Source organism: Marmota monax, unplaced genomic scaffold, assembly GCF_021218885.2.
Source record: "Marmota monax isolate L192 unplaced genomic scaffold, Marmota_monax_Labrador192_F-V1.1 WCK01_AAM20220418_F8-fsc00198, whole genome shotgun sequence".
Classification (NCBI taxonomy): domain Eukaryota; kingdom Metazoa; phylum Chordata; class Mammalia; order Rodentia; family Sciuridae; genus Marmota; species Marmota monax.
The window spans coordinates 1,229,914-1,248,895 of NW_026693558.1; the positions used below are offsets into that span (position 1 = coordinate 1,229,914).

Below are 18,982 nucleotides of genomic sequence, written 5' to 3' on the forward strand. Positions count from 1 at the left end.
GAATTGTGCTGCTATGAACATCGATGTAGCAGTGTCCCTATAGCATGCTCTTTTTAGGTCTTTAGGGAATAGACCGAGAAGGGGAATAGCTTGGTCAAATGGTGGCTCCATTCCCAGCTTTCCAAGAAATTCTGCTTATATGTCATTTCCCTGTTGAGAGGTGAAATTTACTTCTCCCATTCTCTTGACACTGAACTGGCTTTAATGACTGTTTTGATCAGTAGAATATGATGCAAGTAATATTCAGGGTGGTTGAGAGTCAGTCATAAGAAATCTTGCAGTTCCATTTGGGTTTCCTGGAATGAGTTTTCTTGTAACTTTACACTACCGTGTAAGAAGTTCTACTACCTCAAGACTACCTATCACGAAAAATCCAAACCACATGGAGAGTACGTGGAGGGTGAGCTAACATATGGAGAGAAGTAAGAGAAAGGCCAGGTAGCACCAAGACCAGACATCTAAGTGGAGAATCATCTTGAAGAGGAGTCTTAATTCTCAGCTTCCTCATGAGGATATCAGGGGGATCAGAGATGGACCACTCAGCCAACCTCCCCCTCCCCAAATAATATGCAAAATATTACTGTTTTAAGTCACTAAGTGACTTTAAGTGGAAGGAAGGACTATATATGTGGGGTTTTTCCATTGTCCTAGAAATTAGGCTATTTCTCTAAAATAAAGCAAGTTTTAAGAGGTATTTCTGTGAAATAATATAAAGCTACAGGTGGTAGTGAGGGGATGGTTAAGGTTGGGCACTAGTGGGACAGGACAACTAGACGGTTGTTTGGTAAACTAGAAACATTTTAATGCTTGGTTTCCATGGGAACAATTTTCCCATTAAGTCATGGGCAGGAGGTATCTTAGTAGGCTTATGAATAAACATTCTTAGATCCCTTTAGTCAGAGTTCAAATCAAGAAGTCTCAGAGAGCCTGGCTCCTTTATGTCCAACATTGGCGTAGGCATTCCGGTTATGTTGGAATGGTGTTACACTGAAGTGGGTTTCACTGTATGGACACTGGAGAAATAGAGAAACCCTTTACAAGTCTATGGCTTATTTTATTTGTTCAGAATAAATGTTTCTTTACTATGTAGGTGACCCAGCTGAATGGGTGTTCTCCTTATAAGGTAGTTAAAATGAAAATAAAAACCATGTGGAAATGATTGAGAAAAAAAAAAAAAAGAAACACATTGGTTCCTTTTGCCCAAGAACTGATTCCTTCAGTGAAGACCCGGGATGCTAGCTCAGTCAGCCATGATCAGAGGACTGGGCAAACACACAAGGCTACCGCCACGTTGTTTTGTGACAGTGCACAGACTGAGCTTGTTGTTTTACACTCTGGCAAGAATGTTTGGGAGAGACACTCTGGGCAAACTGCTCCCCTGTTCAAGGATTCAAGGACTAACGAAGAGATAGTTCACTGTCAGTGTTGGAAGTACAAGGGAGTCAATGCACTGATGCCGAGTTGAAGCAAAAGCATCTGCAGATAGAGTGATACATTCATTCCAGAGGCCATGGAGAGGTTATTGTGAGAGTACTATATTACAAGTTTACGTCAGGTATTTTTTTTTTTTAAGGAAACTGTCTCCTGCCGGCTGGTGCAGGTGTGGAGACACATGAGTCCTGAAGCAGGAGACCTTTGGGCAGTTGATGGATATAGGGGGTGATTATTCACTGGGGCTCATTGCTTGCATTTAACCATGTCTTGCTTTTGGACATTGTATGTGTTGGACCACTGTGTTCTTATTAGCCATAATAGGAATCACCTTTTATTATATGTTAGACTGCTCTGTGAACATGATGTGTGTACAGGCTCCAGGTTGTCTGCCCACCAGTGAATGGGGTCTTGGGTCAAGTCACTCAGATTCTCACAGGATTCATTACTCACCTACCCTGTGGTCTCTCATGTACACCATACGCCAGTTGGAGGTAACTATATAGCAGGCTTTTGTTTGTAATGAAGGAGCAGGAAATCAAAGGTAACAACTACTTCCTGACAAATTCAGTGCTTTTCTTATTGAGTAGATATTCTTTTGATACCTTCACATAGAGGGAAAAACCAGTTTCAACCTCTGTGGGCAAGTATCAGCTGGGATGCTATCTGAAGTGTGGGCCAGTAGAGAGGCCTTGATTTCACTCAAATCTTTTGCAGTGTAAGAGAAACCCTCTGTAGGAAATAGGTGATTGAATATAACCATTGTCAGAACATGCAGGAAATTTTGTTCACAATCACTGTGGAAAATGAAGGGCAGTCAAAACTGGATTCTTTCTTTTTAACTTAATGCCTAATATACCTGAGTTCAGGGCAAACTTGATATCACCTTTGTCTGAATTACAGGTTTGTACTTTCTGTGGTTTGGATCTGTGTAGATGGGAGGCATAGCTGGTAAAGTCTACATGCCCAGTGTTAAATGAAAATACATTCCATTCTCACACCCTCTGGAGTCTTGGGGCCAGAAAATATTAAAAAAAAAAAAAAAAGAAAAAGAAAATCTCTGCACAGGGACCTAGTGTGACCAAAGCTTTATATTCCAGTGGGATGGACAGCTATATGACCATATCAGTGTTGGGCTTGGGTGGAGGAGCGATACAGAAAACACCTAAATTTGCACATACTTTGAGAAAAAGATCAAAGAGCTGGCTCTCAGATGGATATTTGGTTTATGTGAAGAACTTTTCCAGGACTTTGAGGTTACTTATTCAAAAATTCAAGTGAAGAAAATAAGAAACCAGCAACTCAGAGAGATGCATAAGTGTGCTCAAGAAATCTGAATTAATTGGCACAACATCTGGTGGGTGAAGATCTATATTCTAACTTCCCATAAAAGAGATCTCCTATTCTGGCATGTTTAAAGCATACTTGAGGGAGTACGAACCTTGTTCCTTAGAGAGAAAAGATGAAAGGGAGATGGGAGATAAAGGAGAGAAGAAGGGAAAAGGAAGCTGTATCAAAATGTCCTAGAAGCTGAGGATTCCTATCCATATCCATCTATCCTTCTTTACATCTGTCTGTGGAGGAAAGGGAATGAGAGAAGAAGGTTTTCTGCCACATACCATCCTCTGAAAGTGATTGGCTTCATTTTAATGCCACCTATATGGATATTTAGAAAGTTCTATGTGGTCCTTTTGAAGCAGCACTTTAGCTGTCAGGGGTGGGGCAGGGGAAACAAGGTATTCAGTCTGAAGGCCCATCTTTATAACCAGCACCCCCTTTGCTGTCTGTGAAGCTACGAAGAGAAGCAAGAAGTCAAGGGGTAAAAGGATCCAGCTTTTCCTTCTACGCTAATGCCTAGATTGGGGACATATTGGGTAAAGCCTGGTGGGGAAAGCTATCTCGGTCAGTGTTGTATCCATTGTATGGATGAATAGAGAGCTTTTGTCTCTTAGGATGTCAGTCCAGCACCTTCCGTCTGAATTAAGTTCACTTAAAAACTTAAAGCAAACCACCCCCTACAACTTTTCCTACATCCCTGAAGGATTGGGTTACTGTAATCCAAGTACCTCCAGATAGAAAAGGCCTTGCAGGTTATCCATTCATCCTCTGTTAGGGCTGGGTTTCTTCCTTCAGCCCAGTTGCTACTGTTGTGCTCTGTCTGGTTTCCAGTGTCCTGAGGGAGGGAGCTTCCCGCCTGTCCCTGGGGAGGCCATTCTCTAATCCCAACAGCTCTCTCCGCCAGGAAGTTATCTCTGATAGTCATCTTAAGTTTTCCCTTATTCACTGGATCCCATTACAGCCAGGCACAGCCTTTGCACCAAGCCCGTCTCCCCTCACGGGGGCTACATGCTGACTCTCAACTCCATGGCCCACTCCTATTAAAACCCCTTATGGATGGTTCATTCTACATGTCCTGCCCTTGGTTTCTAGGGCTGTAAAAGTTGCTCTTGGGGGAACCCCCTCTACCATATTTTGTTTTCATTTTTCTGCATACATGAGTACAGAACAAATGGTGTCAACTTTAAAATGAAGTTGGGTGTTACTAATGGTTTGCCTCTTTTTTTTTTTTTTTTTTTTTTTTTGAGACAGTGTCTTGTTAAGTTTCTGAGGCTGACCTTGAATTTGTAATCCTCCTGCCTCAGCCTCCCCAGTCACTGAGATTACAGGTGAGCACCACTGTGCCCAGCACAGTTTTTGTAACTACCCCCCACCCTGCTGAAAAAACTGTTCTATAAAACTCTTTATGTGTTTCACCAATTGGCTTATTCTTCATAGGTCAACTTTATGATACATTTGATGATAGGAAGGTCAGTATGCATAAAATTGGGAGGAGGATAAATGTGGTAAAGAAAGATACATATTCTGAGCAACAATATAAAAATCAATTTCTGGGTAGGGGTGGATGGATAGGAGACTTCGGTATGGCTTTCTTAGTTTGTGTATTGTCAAGTATTTTGAAATAAATGTCCTTTCTGCTGTGCAGGATGGACACAGGAGGGGACTTTAGGGCATATCACAGGCTAGATAATTACATGACATCCTGGTCCCAGAACAACCCAGTGGCAATTCCAGATTCTGAAGTCTTTTCAAGTTGCCCCTATTGGACTTTCTAACTGGGAGCATCCTGTACATGAAGGCAATCTCCTCTTCAGTGGGAAGAAGAATGTAGGGCAAACATTAGGAGACATAGCAAGTCTGGCAATGTTTGTAGTGAAAGTCCAGGCTTTGGAGGAGACTGGGTGTGTTCAGATCCTGGCTTTTACTGCTGTAAATATTTGGGCAAGTTATTTAATTTCTTTTCTGCTCAATTTTCTCATTTGTAAAAGAGTATATTAGTTATAGATACTTCATAGGATTTTGAAACTAATGCTTTCAAAACATAGCACAATATTTGACACAGTAAACAATCACAACATGCCCTAAGTGTACCTAGAACATAATCTTGAATCTTGAAAACAGCTTTGCTAAATTTATATCCAAGGATGCTCATTGTGGTATTGAATTAAAATGGAAAACAAAAAGCACATCCAACAATGGGGAATCAGAGTTAGGAACGATGTCACTATCAAATTTTATTAGCATTTAAGTTAACTTAGAAAGGCAGAATTCAAAGCTGCCCAGATGGTGTGGTTCCAATTTCATATTTATATGTGCTATATAAATAGCACAAAGGATACTGGAAGCAAATACATCAAAATTTTCACATTTTACAGACACACTTTGCCCCCTCAGTATTAGTAGGTGTTACTTTATTTATTTTTTTCCCAGAGATGGCATGTTTTGTAATGTGGATCTCTATGAAGTAACTTACATAATTGCTTAAGATTATTTATCAGAGGGAGTGAGAAATCGCCTCCATCCAACCTCTATGAAGTATTGTTATTCTGCATTCAGTGCCTTGACAAAATTTTAGTCAGCAAAACGGGACGTGAAAGATGACTTGCTTGGTAAGTTGCATTTTGCAGGCTGTTCTAACAAGATCCTTGGAGGTCAGTGGGAAGAGCCAGGGCAGACCTATGAGCACCCTCTGCTTTTCTGTTCTTGTTATCCTCTTAGAGCCACCTTCTTGCTTAGGGCATACCTTGTCACCTCCTTTGCAGAAATAAGGAAGATTATTTATGGACTTTTAAATCAATGTGTCTGAATTTGTATTATAGCCTTGACACTTGAGAATTTTATGTGTTTGAACATGAGGAAAGAATGATCTGGAGTCCTGATAGATGTAGAGTTCATATTCAGATGATGTGCCAGGGTACATTTTACATAAATGCTAAGCTAGAGACCACACAGCTGGTATGTGGTGGGATGGTGACCCATGTTTTCTCACTCCACACCTCTGTTCTTTGCTCTGCATCTAACAGCTGACCTCTTACAGGCCAATTTTCTTGTCTACAAAGTGATGTTAGTAACAAGGGTATTAAATGAGGCACACTATTCTAAAGTGCATAGAGCATGAACTTCAGGGTCCTGATTGCTAGGCTAGTCATCTCTCCTCCAGCATGTTCCCTCTCACTAATGTATACTGCAGTTATTCCTAGGAAAGAAGAGACTAGCAGTAAATGAATTATCCTTGCTTAGAACAAGTGGTATTTCAGGTTTAGGTCAAAAGGAGTTTCCAATCCAGATAAAACTTTTAAACCGTCTACTTTCCCCTATTTTGTGTTCAGTGTCATAGCATGAAGATAATTTTCTTTTTCTTTTTTTTTTTTTGCCATCTTACATGTTTTAATTTTTATATGTTCTGTTTACATTTTATTCAGTCGTTCCCCCCCCCCCCCAAACTCACAGAGACAAATCTTATGTGTCTATGGGCAAGACCAGCCAAGGTGGTCATCAGGTCACGCTACAGTAACCAGGCAATATTTCTGTACTTTCCACCTCTAGTAGTTCTGCCAAAATTCCAGTCCTCTTCAAGTCCCTCCTAACTCGTTCTTGAATTCTCAGGAACTAATCCTCCAGCTATCATGTGTCACCTTCAGTTTTCCTCTTCTCGTTAGCATCTCCCTTCAAATGTCTGCTATTATTGGTGCTTCCTAAGAAGATTCAGAAGCATCAGAAACTGTCCAACTCCTGCTTCTAGTGTAATGCCCTGTTCCATTCTCTTCCATCAGCTTGAGAAGGTTGGGCCAACTCCGTGGTTTCTTTTTCTTTTTTTTTTTTTTTGTACTCCATCTACAAATCCACTGAACTAGATTCAGGGACATTGGTTATCAGACAGTGAAAATGTGAGGATTTTAGTGAAAATTTCCTTGTGATGGAGGGAAGGGGAGGAGAAGGGGGGATAGGAAGGACAGCAGAATAAAATAGACACTAGTATTGCTGTATGTATAACCAATGTGATTCTGCAACCTGTACACTCAGAAAAATGAGAAATTATATCCCATCTGATTCAAATGTATGATATGTCAAGATCATTGTACTGTTGTGTGTAACTAATAAAAAAATAAATTATGAACAAACATACTGTGTGGCCCTCTACAACTAAAAAATATTAAAAAAAGAAAAATCATTGATAACCTAAATTTCCAAATAAGAGAACAATTAGATAAATTATAGCAAATCCATTATATAATATTTATAACATAACCTCTTACATAATAATTATGAGAACTAAATAGTAAGCTGGAAATATACACAAAGTAACTATATAATGAGAAAGATGAAACCTAGAATTCTATCTATGCTATTGAATTAGGAGGACAGTCACCTTAAATTGTTTCTTTAAGGCATGAAGATAATTTTCAAGTGCAAGAATTGATTGATACTGATGATTTTAGAAGTGAAACCATATGCCATATTGCTTCTGAAGGCCTGAGATTTGAACTCCTGTTTTTTCAGTCTTTGTCTTGTTTGGCATATTCAGATCACAGAAGCACAGTGGTCAGGGGCTGGGACATTTTTACATTTGCCAATTAGGGGGTACTTAGTACAACATCAAAGTGGGTGACTGCCAGTTCTGCAGAGACCCTGCCTCAGCTGACAGCAATAGGAGACATCTGATACCTCATTTCAGAATAGGACACATTTGAGAAGTAATGCTTTGCAAATGAGCTATTATTATAAATAACTGAGATGCCATATCTGATATGGCCCATGGTTGTAATGTTTATGTTATGGCCAATATCCCTTTTTTCATTTTTTATTATAATCTGTTTTTCCTGCCAAACTGAAGATGTCTGAATGAGTACTTTTGGCTCCCGCGGTGACTCAGCACCGCAATATGCTTCCTGTCTGCTCCTCTGACCTCAGGAACACAAAGTAGGCTTCTAAAGAGTTCACTGTTTGCTTCAAGCCTCATGCTGGGTCCCTGCTGTGGACCACATTTTGAATGTTTTTCTAATGATTTCTCAACTTTTTCCTTGAAAAAAATGTCCATTTCTGAAATCATCTGCTGATAATTAGAGTGACCAGCTATTTGTCTTCTAATATAAGGTCTAGATCAGGATTTCATAAGTGGTACCATGCTTACTCACTTTTGCATGGGAAAAGAGTCCGAGTTCATTGGGAGAATTTTGGAATCACTTAGATTTCATAATCTGGAGGTTCTTGGCCAATTTATGGCAAAACTGTCAATGATGATGATGACAATTGAAATTTGTAAGCTGATTTATAGATAGAAAGCAACTCAGGGATTTGGTAATTTATCTAATAGGATTTCCTAAGGATCTATTATATGCCAGGTGCTCTGGATTTAAATATTAGTTGGGCATGATTCTATTCTCACTAAATTCAGAGGGAGTAAGCTAAAATGAATTTTTTGATTCTCATTATAATCTTGTGAGGCAGGATTCATTTTTATCAGTATGATCATTTAGATTGTGAGAAGGTAGGTCAGTATTTTCTCATTTGTAAAGGGCAGGGCTGGTTCTTAAACCCAGGCCTTGTTGCCCAAGAGTTTGTTGCCCAAACTCTTGCCCCTTCCCAGGAGCATGGCTCTGGACTTGAATGTCTGTGTTCTTGTTCTGAGCTGCACCACTAACAGCTGGCAAACTTTGTAAACATTAACTTCTTTTAGCTTTGGTGTCCCATCTGCAAAATGAGGAGAATAATCTAGTGTTATTGTGAAGATTACATTAGCTGTACTGGTGAAACCCTTAGCATGGTGCTTGGCACATAGCAAATTTCAACAAATGCTACCCAGGATAACAACAAGAATGACTGTGATTATATTTACAATATGAAGCTTGCTTACTAGACATTCTCACAAGATTCTTGAGAAAAATATCATCTTTTCAGAAATTTAGTAGGACCAAGGAGGTTATGTCAATTTCCAGTTTTTGCTAGTGATTATGGCAATGTATATAAATATATCTTAACTGAATACTTAATTTTTTTCAATAGTGAATATTTATTCAGCACATACTATGTACCAGACATGACTCGAGATGCTAGAAGATTTCATGCCATGAGCGAATTGATCTTCAGAATAGTATCACAGGTGATATCAATGTAAGCATATTATGTATGTATGAAATGAGACTGGGAGAGTCATATAATTTGCCTACAGTCGCTTGTCTGGAAAGTGACAGAGTCAGAATACAAACTCAGTCCCTTGGCCACCAAGTACAAAGTTATTTATGTTTAATATTTGAGGCAAGAGTGCTTCATCCTTCCGGAGTCTGCCTTCCTTTCTTTGATGAAAGGACGAAAGTGATTGAATAACACCAAAATGTTGGGCAAGTCTGAGGTCCTAATTTTCTGTAATTAATGTATTTAGAGAGGTCCAGAGAGGGAAAAAATGTAGGTTAAAAGAAAAAGGAGCATATTAGATGTGAGATGATATGGAATATTTTCCTATTTCCACGTAGATTTTTTTTCCTGTAGAAAGGTGAGTGTTTACCCTTAAGATCCCCAGTCATTTTTGTTTCCACAACCACTTTCACTTCCTAATAACATGCATGCACAGAGATTCCTTCTTTTTGTACAACATAAATTCAGGCAGCCACTGGCTATTGTGGGGCTTTTTTACAGACCACATTACATGTAACTGAATGAAATTCTTTATATTCTAAAATCAGTGGAATTGAATATCAACTGATCTTTTCCCATAAGATCATTATTTAGATACACTAGTCCAAGAGAACATTTAATCCAGATTAGTTCTCCTCTCTTTTGGTAAATAAATTCTAAATTCCAGACGTTTCCTGTGAGTATTGTTACTTCATATTTGAAATTCAGCACCAGTCACATACCTAAGGTGCTCAATGCCAGGGATTTTAGCTAGATTTCTCCCTGTCTGAATCTGTACTTTCACCCTCACAACCTGGAGAAGCATGGTGCTGGCAGCCCTCATGAAGAGAGAGATTTATCCAATACATTGGGAGTGGGGGACTTGACAGTCAAAAGATAAATTTCAGGGTGAACTTTAAAAATCCCTCAGAACCAGAATCCTAGTAGAGCACCATGTGGAGAACAGGCCTGTTTCATAATTCATTCATTCATGTTTATATTTCTTTATCTGACCTTCTCTATAAAACTTCTTGAAATCTGGTAACCTATGTGCCTATTCACTAGACGTTGGCCCTGAGTTCCAGACAAGTGTAGTGGACCCCTCATAATATCCTATGGTTGTTTTGAACCTTAATCCTGAATTTTGAACTTCAAAATCAGTTGAAATTAAGTAGCAGATATGTTCTCTGTAACCCACTTCACTGATGAATACCTCTAATTGGCCAGGGATAAGACAGTGCCCCTACATACAGCACATTAATCACTGTGACCTGGTCTTTTCCAGTGTTACCTCCTGGGGATATAGATGGGTTGTAATGTCATTAAAGTCTGGATTTTGCTGGTTGTTTTCCTCATATGCTAATATATTGTCTGTACCCCACCTTCCCCCCAGTGCTCCGTTGTGTCCCTGGAGTTATCCACCCAGTTCTTTCAAGCTCTGTGCCTCCCTCTGCTTGCCACAGTCTGGCTGGGCACAAATGCCGCAGTCTGGCTGGGCACACAATCACGAGCCACCACACAGCTTGTAGATTCAAACAGCAACTCTTTATTCCCGAACTCACACCAGCCGTCTACAATCACGTTCTGGGGAAATCCACGTTCTCTCTCCAAATCCACATTCTCTGCCCAAATCCACCTCCACTGGGCTTCTATCTCCAAAATATACTGTCTGAATCCCGTGAGAACTCAAGGGGAACTCAGGCAGCAGGATACGCCCTATTCCCAGCAGGAATAATCTTAAACCTTAAACCTGGAACCTAAACTGGGAACGCCCTAAACACGATTATCTTAAAACCGGGAACACCCTAATCTGCCTTGGTCCTTGAGCAAGGTCACATACATTCAATGTCACTGCAACATGTCAGCAACATGGGGTACGCTGGCAAGGAAATTGTCATACCTACTTGGCTAATGGCTCCCAGCATCTGCTTGTGATTTTCATGGATATGCTCATCACTCTAGGTGCCCAGTTATGTGGTGACTATGGACCAGGGGGAGGAGAATGCTGTTAAAGTTGGTTAGAGGAATTTTTAAACAGCACTTTCTGTGATTAAAAATTTTATGGTGTTTTAAGAGAAAGAACACTAGCTACTCTGTATAACCCTCTTGTTTTCAAGGTTGAGAAGAGTGAATACTAGGCTGGTTAGAAACTGGAATAACAGATAACATGTCAGATGAATAACAGATAACATGTTGGATCTGTCTCTCCCCTCCAGCCAGCACTTTTGGCTACACTCTCAGGTTGAAGGACCTCCCAGGAAATGCTTCTGCTACAGGGAAATGGCCTTAGAGAGTCCATCTCCACCAGTTGGCTACATATACCCAAATATATCTGAATCCCACTTAGACCCAAGTTTCATATTGACTCCATGTTCTCAAATGGACAATAAACTATTTATAACTACTTTTATGGAAAACCGGTTACCTGGAATATCAGTGATCTAACAATTTTCACACGTGAATGTAATGATGCTCTGTGATGGCAGAGAAATGAGATAAAACATCTCTGAATTTCAGAATGATAAAATAACAATAGCAGAAACTGGACTGTTCTGTATTCAGAACAAATGAGACTTCTACTTCATGAAAACCTCTGTGAAATGTCACATATTTTTATAGGAAGTGAATAATTATGTAGAAAACCAGAAAACCTTACACTTTTATAATGTATTTCTGAAAATTTCAAACAGCAATTAAGAAACTGTAAAGTCATGGAGGTGTAAAGTAATGGAGGATGTTTCCACAAACATTGTCTCTCCCTTCCAGTGACCTCCAATTTGGGGAGATGGTCATGAGGATGCGTAGACTTGCCCACCTTGTCCATCAGGGCTGAGCAGATTGGGACGGGCATCAAATTTTGCCAGGAATGAGTGTGAGAAGGGACAGCTGCCTTCATGAGCAGAACTGAAGTCATCACTCAGACAGTCACCAGTGAAAGCCTTGGGTGCATACCCTTTAAAACCCAAGTATCCATTTAAAAATTAATTGCATTTGACATTGGAAACACACAACGTGGATCTCATGTGGATGATTTCCCTTTGAGGTCTACAGCATTCACTGCTGTGCTGCAGATGTGCTCAGCTGCAAAATGTAATTGGCATGATCCAAGTCTTCAGAGTCGGACAATGAGAACCAATCATGAGGAATCAGGAAATGGGATGAATCTGAAAGTCCCAGCATGGGGAGGCTCAATCAATTTTCCCAGAAGTGTATAACAACACCCAATTCGTTCCCAAGACATGCCCTCTCATTTTGGTGGGAGATATCATAATCATCTATAGTAATATGAAGAGTTATTGTGGCTCAAATAATTTTGATTTTCCCTTTCTTTTGTTAATATTTGGTTTGCATATTCCTGGTTCTGCTACCTTAACTTTTTCAACTGACTTTACAGGTTTATAGAGTCAGTGCTTAAAAACTGCAAATTTAGTTCTGGGAGTGGAGATTGAAATTCTGGGGTTTAAATAACATTTCTGGAACTCCTGGGCAGCCACTACTCCCTATGTGGACCCTGTGGCATTATGTTGCCAGAAAGGGAGTTGGAGGCTCTTTGGGGCCACCAGATTTCTTTATACTTCCCATATGTGCCAGTCATCTGTTCAGAGGGCTTATGCAAGTTCCACAAGGCAGCCCAGCATCACTTCGCTCCCACAGGTCACCTGCCACTCTTCTGCTATTGCTATGACATTGTTGGATTTTGCATATGTATCTATTTTTGGATTGGGGTGCTGAAGTTTGTTACATACCTGTGCAGGTTGTTTCTTGTTAGTGTAGAGTTTCTAGAAGACTCTTGAGCCTAAACATATCTATGCATTGAATGGGATAAGAAAACAAATTGTAAAGATTCTACTTAATGCCAAGCATTACTTAATGACTTACAAAGTATTCTGAAAACTTAAATTCAAGGAAATTTTGCAAAATTTAAACTGAATTCCTCTTCCTTTCTGGGAGAATAGTAACACTGTTTCTCTTGAGAATAATGTATTAGAGCAAGTAGCGATTTAGTTATTTTTGGAAAAGTAAAGTTCCTTATATATGTGTACACTCTAGTCTCTTTATACTTGGTGTGCCTGAGGTTTATACACTGATTTAGCTGAATAACTCAGTCAATCCAGTATTAAAATCTTTGTAAAATTATGAAAGAAAGGAAGGCATAAAGAAAGATAAAGGAGATGGAGGGAGAAGGAGGGAGAAAGAAAACTTTCTCTCCTGCCAATCCCCCAATCCCCGCCACCACCAAAAGCTTCCAGAGTCTTAAATTTGCTTTCCATCAAGACAGTGGTTAGATGGCAGCTGCTGAACCTCTTAAGAGGATACACGATATGGTAATAAACATCATTTCAGAAATAAGGTTTTTTTGTTGTTGTTGTTCGCTTTTCTAGGGAGCACAATAATGAGTTCAGCATGTTCACTACACTTTTTACTCCAGACCCTGATTTTAACAAGGCTGGGGGGTTGCTCACTGCAATTGGTTCACTCCCTACCTAGCAAATGGAAATGTTTGTTTTGTCTTTGCAATTCCAACCATCCCTGACTATGCAGTGTGTTGTAAAATGCCCTTTGAAGTTCATGTGTCATCCATTTAATATGAACACTGCAGGTTGTCGTGTGCTGCTCCTTTTACAAATGCTCTTGGTGTCCCAGTTTCTCTGGGGAAGGTTCAAACCTGACCATTCTATGGTATAGAAATGTATGCATAATGCTGGGTCCATGCAGAAGGGTCTGGAATTTTATGGTTGCTTGCTGTTTGTGTAGGAAAGTCAATTTATAGAGAAGTAGAAGGGTGATGATTGTAATGCAAACAAATGTCTTGAAAAATACCTCCTGCCAGTCTCATGCTATATGCTCAGCTGGCTGTGTATAGCAATTGATGAGGCTTCTTTTTCCCTGTCACGCTGGGCAGTACTGGGGAAAGTAGAATACAGATTTGGTTCAGGAAAGTTGTTTATAGGAAATAGGGGTAGGAAGGAGAAGAAATTGGATTTTAATTTATTTTTCAGGACTCTTTGGGAGACTACAGAAGCAACCAGACATGTCCTGCATAGTAAGGTCGAATCTCAACATCTTCAAAGTTACAAATTGTTATTGTTTAGATGTAAAGTCTCCCTCAAGAGCTCATGTATGAGACAATGCAAGAAGGTTTGGAGGATAAATGATTGGGTTGTGAGAGTCTTAACCCAGTCAGAGAATTAATCCCCTGATAGGGATTAACTGATTTGCAACTGAAGTGGCAGGGTGTGGCTAGAGGAGGTGAGAATTTGGGGCGTTGCTTTAGGGTATATATTTGTATCTGGCAAGTGGAGCCTTCTCTCTTTGCTTCATGATCATCATGTGAGCTGCTTCCTTCTGCCACAGTCTTCCGCAGTGATGTCCTGTGCCACCTCTAGCCCCAAGAAATGGAGCCAGCCTTCTTATAGACTAAAACCTCTAAAACTGTGAGCTCCTAAATAAACTTTTCTTCCTCTACAATTGTTCTGATGGGTCTTTTTGTCACAGCAGCAAAAGAGCTGACTAAAACAGAAATAAAATATTCATTAAGAGCATGGACTTTGCTGGCTGTGGACATAGCACTTCACAATCTACAAGGCATTTTTTAAAAAAGCATTTTTTCTTATTAATTTAATCCTTACAACATTGTTCCAAAGTTGAGACTATTATTCCTAAACAATAATAGAGTAAGGGTTTTGAAGAGTGAAGTTGGCTTTGGGTTCCTATTCTGCCATCCTAACTAACCTCCACGGGAATTAAATAAAACAATCTACAAAAAGTGCTTAGCACATAATAGGATCTCAGTGCATGTTTTTCTTCTCCCATTCATTCTGTCCCATCTTTATCAGCTGGAGAGATTAACTTCTGGTATGGCTGAAGTTAAGCATTATTTGTATGTTGAATAATTAAAGTAATGCGTTCTGTAGAGTTAGATGTGCTAATCATCAGGGTGGTTCAGAACTGGGCCTGCCGCAGTCTGGCTGGGCACAAAATCACGAGCCACCACACAGCTTGTAGATTCAAACAGCAACTCTTTATTCCCGAACTCACACCGGCACTCTACAAACACGTTCTGGGGAAATCCACGTTCTCTGCCCAAATCCACCTCCACTGGGCTTCTGTCTCCCAAAAAATACTGTCTGAATCCCGTGAGAACTCAAGGGGAACTCAGGCAGCAGGATACGCCCTATTCCCAGCAGGAATAACCTTAAACCTGGAACCTAAACAGGGAACGCCCTAAACCCGGATCCGCCCTGGTCCTTGAGCAAGGTCACCTACATGCAATGTCACTGCAAAATGTCCTATTTCCACGAGTCCTTCCACTAAGCAACATGGGGTACGCTGGCAAGGAAATTGTCATACCTACTTGGCTAATGGCTCCCAGCATGGGCCTATAAAACCTAAGGCAGAAATCACTCTTTAAGGAGAAAACAAATCACAAGGCTCCAAGTACTTTGAAGGATGTTGCCTGAAGATTCTGGAGATATTACTTATGAATAAATTGGTGAATAATATCAAAAAATTAATTGTTCTCCTATAAATTTAAGTTTGTGATCTGCTCAACTGTCTGATCTTGAGTCCCTCATTTATGAGGTAGAATGGTCTGGACTGACATTGTTATATTGAAGGAAACTCTGAAACTCATCTTGTACAGAGAACATGATGTGCTTGAGATGGAAAGTGGACCTGAGCTAGACCTTCTTTTTTTTGCTACATACCTTTCTATCCTTGGTCTGATGCCCTTCCCATTGTATGTATACCAGAGTTAAATTGGATCATTTCTGTGAATTGAAAAATAAAAGTGGCGATGTGTAGAACTCACTTGGATCCTGATACAAAGAAACAAATAAACAACAAAAATGTTTTGAATGATGAAATTTATAAAATGAATGCAAATTTAACAGTGATCAGATATTAAGAAATTATTCTATTTTATTTGTGATCATGACATTGTGGTTATGTAAGAAAAATTACAGAGTTCTTTCAGGCATCTATAGTGAAATATTAATGGATGAAATGATATTTCTATGATTCCCTTCAATTCATATAGTGGAGATTTACCTTGAGTTGTTAATGGTTGAGTTGGTGATGGGTCCACAGGGTTTCATTACGCTATTCTATTTTGATGTTTGTTTGAAATTCTCCATTATTAAAGAATATGACCAGTTATAGTTCTGGTACATTGGTGTTTCCACTGTTTTATTTTATTTTATTTTTTTCCACTGTTTTAGACTTTCTATTTTGTCGCCTGATCTTGTGCACCAGGAAACTTTGTTACTGTTTATGCTTCTTCCCCCAAAATGGTTTGTGTTTTTCTGAAAGCCATCATGAATCATAAACTTCCTCTTTGTTTTGGATGTCAGAAAATTTAGAACAAAAATATGTGGCCAAACAATCACTTATTCTTTCATTCATTCCGATCTGAGATGATGCCAAAATGGACTTCCATCTTCTACCAAGTTTTTCCATAAAAAGATGTTCTAGAGAGTTAACTTTGGAGGCTACATGGCACTGTGGTTCAAGTCCAGGAATTGGATCATTTGGACTTATGGAGCCAGCTTTGCCACAATTGACAAATTGCCTTCTTTGAGTCTCAGAGTAAGCATCTGTACAGTGGGGAAACTACTAGAACGTACCTCAGAGGTGAATCTATATTGAATAGATTTCCCAAAACTAAATGAAAGGAACCCCTTTTCTGCCCTTAGAAACAGGATTTAGCACAGAAGACACTCAAATTTTTGCTTCTATAATAATGAATAATTATCATACTTATTTGTGCTAAACAGAAGGCTGGGGAGGAAGTTTTCAACAGTATCCTAACTTCATTGTTGTTTATATCATAATCTTGTTTTATTTTGTTTTCAAATTCAATAATTTTAAAATTTATTGCTGGGAGCCATTAGCCAAGTAGGTATGACAATTTCCTTGCCAGCGTACCCCATGTTGCAGTGACATTGAATGTAGGTGACCTTGTTCAAGGACCAAGGCGGATTAGGGCGTTCCCGGTTTAGGTTCCAGGTTTAAGGTTTAAGATTATTCCTGCTGGGAATAGGGCGTATCCTGCTGCCTGAGTTCCCCTTGAGTTCTCACGGGATTCAGACAGTATATTTTGGAGACAGAAGCCCAGTGGAGGTGGATTTGGGCAGAGAACGTGGATTTGGGCAGAGAACGTGGATTTGGGCAGAGAACGTGGATTTCCCCAGAACGTGATTGTAGAGTGCCGGTGTGAGTTCGGGAATAAAGAGTTGCTGTTTGAATCTACAAGCTGTGTGGTGGCTCGTGATTGTGTGCCCAGCCAGACTGCGGCATTTGTGCCCAGCCAGACTGTGGCAATTTATCTTCTTTATTATATTTTGTGTATTTATATAAACATTCTTAATTTTGGGGGAATAAGACAGTATAAATAAAGTATTGCTTCTAGAAAAATGTTTAGGCCTAATTCTAGGAATATTTTAAGTAATAATTTGAAGGGTAAGGTATCTGATAAACTAGTTACCTTTTGGTAACTGTGCAACATACAATTTAAAAATACAGTATTGAGATAAAACACAGACTTGCTGAGTATCTAAACTCATATTACCTCTTTGCTGTTATACAACTTTCTCTGCTGTAAAACACTCTCTTAAAATCTTTCACACTTCTTTATTTAATTTCCAAACTTATTTTTATTAAAAATGTAAACAAGGAAATAAGATGTGTCCTTATGTCATTGTGTCTCCAATGACTCAACAGATTCAATCCACATATGCCTGCACAACTTTTCCACTATTCTGGGGACTTTTAATGAGTTGTCCTGGTTGGTCAAAGACCAATAAAGAGCTCTCAGAGTGCACTCTGATGTGTGAGTCGGCACATGCACCAACTCCTAGGTCTGATGTAAATATAACTTGCTAGGCATGCTGTTTAGAACAGCAACTGGTGCACATTAAGGACCAATCAGTAGAAAAATCACATTTAAAAAACACTCTTGTTTAAAATTAGCAGATGTCAAGAAAGCTTATAATATCAACATTTTTCTTTTCAAAAATTAACTATAATTAACACATGGTATCAAAGTTAAAAGTCCTGATTTGATAAGATTACTGTGGTAACTATGTAGGAAAGTGGACTTGCTTTAAGGAAATTCAGAATCAAGAGTTAAGAGAGAAAGGGAAGTGATGTCTGCAACTTACAAGAGGCTGAAAGAATAAAAGATAACAAATGGGGAAATACAGAAACAATTACCCTGGGCAAAGGATATATGGAAGTTCCATGTCCTACTTATTTGTATAACTTTTCTGTGTATTTGAAATTTTATCAAAATAAAAAGATTTTTAAAAAATAATGACAAGAGTTCTTTACTTAAAATGGTGAAGTAGTTTGTGGAATGATGTGTCATTCTAGAAGGTAATGTTTTCTTTCTTAGATGTTGTCACAGTTCAAGATCTACTTCTCTGTCCACAGGCAAGGAAGAATGCTTAGTAACACTCATATTTCTGGCATTCAATATTAAGCTAAACTTGGGACTGGAAAATAGAAAAAAAAACACAGGATATGTTGTTTCTGGCATTTCAAGGCCCAGTGAATTCTTAATGGTGACATCATGATCATTTCAAACTAGTTGCAGGGATTGTCCTCATGTTACAAACATGGAGTTAGAAGGCTTAAATGAATTATTCTCCATCCTTTCTTTCTTATAGAACACAATATTGTGGTAGCAAGTCTGAAAATAATATCCTGCACTTAGAGTTAAGTGTGGCGTTTATATCAAATACAGCAAAAGGGACTCTCCACCCCTATCTCTTTTTCTAGAATAAGTTTTGCCTTACATTTGAGGTTTTATATTGAATAGATTTCCCAAAATTGTCTAAGTACTTGATCTTATCACCTCATTGGAAAGGTATAATGTGAGAGTAAAATCAATAATTTTCTCTTGACATAAGTGTTGTTATCTATTCATTGAGTTCTTATTTTCATATCATTGTGCCTAAGGACATGCAGCTGGTAGTCTTTGCCAGGATTGAGAGTCTTTGAAAAGTTCATGCACATGACTGGAAAATTACAGCAAAATCTTGAATATCATAGGTTAAAATCCTAATGAAAGACTGATTAGTGGTCATCTCAGGATCTAATT

General features: G+C 39.1%; 1 long non-coding RNA gene across 1 annotated transcript in view; it reads left to right on the forward strand.

Moving 5' to 3' along the window:
* The first annotated feature begins 888 nt into the window (after positions 1-888).
* Positions 889-18,982, forward strand: part of LOC131424697 (uncharacterized) — a 110,268-nt gene continuing 92,174 nt past the window's right edge. The window contains exon 1 of the long non-coding RNA XR_009228125.1: positions 889-4,097. This is a non-coding gene — a long non-coding RNA (uncharacterized LOC131424697). The remainder of the gene's footprint in view (positions 4,098-18,982) is intronic.